Source organism: Schistocerca americana, chromosome X (assembly GCF_021461395.2).
Source record: "Schistocerca americana isolate TAMUIC-IGC-003095 chromosome X, iqSchAmer2.1, whole genome shotgun sequence".
NCBI lineage: Eukaryota > Metazoa > Arthropoda > Insecta > Orthoptera > Acrididae > Schistocerca > Schistocerca americana.
Genome location: NC_060130.1, coordinates 893,615,889 through 893,619,949, shown reverse-complemented (window position 1 = coordinate 893,619,949; position 4,061 = coordinate 893,615,889).

The following is a 4,061-nucleotide window of genomic DNA, read 5'->3' as shown; positions in this document are numbered from 1 at the left end:
AGGTGTGCCGCAGATGAGTGTCGTAGGACTGTTGCTATTCACAATATATGTAAATGACCTTGTGGATAACATCGGAAGTTCACTGAGGCTTTTTGCGGATGATGATGTAGTATATCGAGAGGTTGTAACAATGGAAAATTGTACTGAAATGCAGGAGGATCTGCAACGAATTGACGCGTGGTGCAGGGAATGGCAATTGAATCTTAATGTAGACAAGTGTAATGTACTGTGAATACATAGAAAGAAAGGTCCTTTATCATTTAGCTACAACATAGCAGGTCAGCAAATAGAAGCAGTTAATTCCATAAATTATCTGGGAGTAGACATTAGGAGTGATATAAAATGGAATTACCATATAAAATTAAACGTCGGTAAATCAGATGCCAGACTGAGATTCATTGGAAGAATCCCAAGGAAATGCAGTCCGAAAACAAAGGAAGTAGGTTACGGTACACTTGTTCGCCCACTGCTTGAATACTGCTCACCGGTGTGGGATCCGTAACAGATAGGGTTGATAGAAGAGATAGAGGAGATCTAACGGAGAGCAGCGCTCTTCGTTGTATGATTATTTAGTAATCACGAAAGCGTTACGGAGATGACAGACAAACTCGAGTGGAAGACTCTGCAAGAGAGACGCTCAGTAGCTCGGTAAGGGCTTTTGTTGAAATTTCGAGAACATACCTTCACCGAGGAGTCAAGCAGTATATTGCTCCCTCCTGCATATATCTCGCGAAGAGACCATGAGGATAAAATCAGAGAGATTAGAGCCCACACAGAGGCATACCGACAATCTTTCTTTCCACGAACAATACGAGACTGGAATAGAAGGGAGACCCGATTGAGGTACTCAAGGTACCCTCCGCCACACACCGTCAGGTGGCTTGCGGAGTATGGATGTAGATATAGAATGGTTCTCATAGCTACATTAAAATGGGCGTCAACTTTCTTCATATGAGCGCTGCGGAGCCAAACTGGTGCGCAATATTCTGCTTTACAGTATACCACTGCAAAGGGTATTTTGCAGAGAACTGATGTATTTACGCCCCACGTACTACACGCCAATTTCTTCACCAGGTTCACTCGTGTTTTTACCTTCTTAACTGTGTTGGAATGGTGTCTTTGGTACGTCAGCATTCTGTCTAATGCGAGACCAAGGTATCTTAGCTTCGTTGCATTTGACTATGACAAGAGGATTGAACCGTGACCTGATCTTTGCTGGTGCTAGACGATTAGAGAGATGGAAAAGACGTACGTCTGTTTCAGAAACATTACATCTAGGTCATCACGTCTTAAATAAACATAAGATTTAGTGAGGCGGTTTGTTAGGTGATCGTAACACCCAGAAAGATCTTCGCTCTCAAATGAGATTCTACAGTCCTGTCAAAACGTTGCAAGCATCATCGTAGTTTTCACTGTACCTTATGGATCTGTTCACAGAAAAACAGTCTTTAGCTATCCGAGCTTTGGAAAATAAATTCCATTTATCTATAAGTATCACACCTTCAGTTTTACATTTTCCTACTTAAGGTGACTACACCTGTTGTATCAACACAATGAAACTGGTAAGATCATATTCAAGGGTCTTACATACACATACGAGTATGAGTCTCAATTATTAGTCAACACATCACCTTAAAGTAGTGCTGCACAACACTATGCTTGCAGAAAAATTGTAGCATTTATGTGCGGAAAGGCTAAGGAAATGTCGCAATCGTGATACAGTACATACACTCCTGGAAATGGAAAAAAGAACACATTGACACCGGTGTGTCAGACCCATCATACTTGCTCCGGACACTGCGAGAGGGCTGTACAAGCAATGATCATACGCACGGCACAGCGGACACACCAGGAACCGCGGTGTTGGCCGTCGAATGGCGCTAGCTGCGCAGCATTTGTGCACCGCCGCCGTCAGTGTCAGCCAGTTTGCCGTGGCATACGGAGCTCCATCGCAGTCTTGAACACTGGTAGCATGCCGCGACAGCGTGGACGTGAACCGTATGTGCAGTTGACGGACTTTGAGCGAGGGCGTATAGTGGGCATGCGGGAGGCCGGGTGGACGTACCGCCGAATTGCTCAATACGTGGGGCGTGAGGTCTCCACAGTACATCGATGTTGTCGCCAGTGGTCGGCGGAAGGTGCACGTGCCCGTCGACCTGGGACCGGACCGCAGCGACGCACGGATGCACGCCAAGACCGTAGGACCCTACGCAGTGCCGTAGGGGACCGCACCGCCACTTCCCAGCAAATTAGGGACACTGTTGCTCCTGCGGTATCGGCGAGGACCATTCGCAACCGTCTCCATGAAGCTGGGCTACGGTCCCGCACACCGTTAGGCCGTCTTCCGCTCACGCCCCAACATCGTGCAGCCCGCCTCCAGTGGTGTCGCGACAGGCGTGAATGGAGGGACGAATGCAGACGTGTCATCTTCAGCGATGAGAGTCGCTTCTGCCTTGGTGCCAATGATGGTCGTATGCGTGTTTGGCGCCGTGCAGGTGAGCGCCACAATCAGGACTGCATACGACCGAGGCACACAGGGCCAACACCCGGCATCATGGTGTGGGGAGCGATCTCCTACACTGGCCGTACACCGCTGGTGATCGTCGAGGGGACACTGAATAGTGCACGGTACATCCAAACCGTCATCGAACCCATCGTTCTACCATTCCTAGACCGGCAAGGGAACTTGCTGTTCCAACAGGACAATGCACGTCCGCATGTATCCCGTGCCACCCAACGTGCTCTAGAAGGTGTAAGTCAACTACCCTGGCCAGCAAGATCTCCGGATCTGTCCCCCATTGAGCATGTTTGGGACTGAATGAAGCGTCGTCTCACGCGGTCTGCACGTCCAGCACGAACGATGGTCCAACTGAGGCACCAGGTGGAAATGGCATGGCAAGCCGTTCCACAGGACTACATCCAGCATCTCTACGATCGTCTCCATGGGAGAATAGCAGCCTGCATTGCTGCGAAAGGTGGATATACACTGTACTAGTGCCGACATTGTGCATGCTCTGTTGCCTGTGTCTATGTGCCTGTGGTTCTGTCAGTGTGATCATGTGATGTATCTGACCCCAGGAATGTGTCAATAAAGTTTCCCCTTCCTGGGACAATGAATTCACGGTGTTCTTATTTCAATTTCCAGGAGTGTATAATCCCAGTGCCTCGTCTCGATGTGTTATCAAAATTGCTCGCCAGTGGTGTGTCAGCGAGACATCGACGACACTGGCGTTGAATCAGTGTGATATGGCATCGTGTAATTGCAACAGTTTGTTACAATAATAAATAATTGATCAAAGAATCTCCTCACTGTAGAGCACAAAACTCGACTGGTTCCTACTGGATGAGATCAAAAAAGTAGTGGGAGAAAGCTCGATTCACATTCGACTACCTTCCTCTCGCCTCCCCCTCACCAGTCTTATTCGCCCCTGGGTGACCTCGCCATGTGTCGTTAGTGACCTTCAACATGCAAAGCTGTAATACGACAGAAGCCAAAAAGTGCTGACAGATGATTAGTCAGTGATTTGTGCCAGAAAGTACATTGCCCCTCTACATAAGCAGCATGGCCTTTTTTATGTTCGTTATTTCATTTATTATAACATATTTGTTGTTGTGTTATTACAAGCATGTATGTGCTAGATTTACACGTATTTATTTAAGTTGAATTGCTGACTTCAAGCATATTGTGTTTAGTATCATTGGAAACATAAGCAAGTGTGCTTTTATTTAAAATATATGTCTAGTTTGTGGGATTTTTAGTATTAAAATGGCGGTCCATTTTGTGCATTTTCTGACATTGAAGAAAGTCGTGTTTTTGTTGGAGGTACCTCAAGTCCTTGTTGGTGGGAGCATTAGGTTACTGGTGAATGCCGGGATGTGGAAGAGCTCTTGGGCGCAAGGGAGACGCGAGAAGGACACTTCTGTATGGGCAATCAAAGGGATAGTAACCAAGTTTTACTGTGATGTCAAGCTATAGAATGATATAGGACCTCATAATTTAGTTTATGTGATAGGAAAGTTTTGCAAAACTTCTTGTCTGGGGCATCGAAAATGCGGTCTTA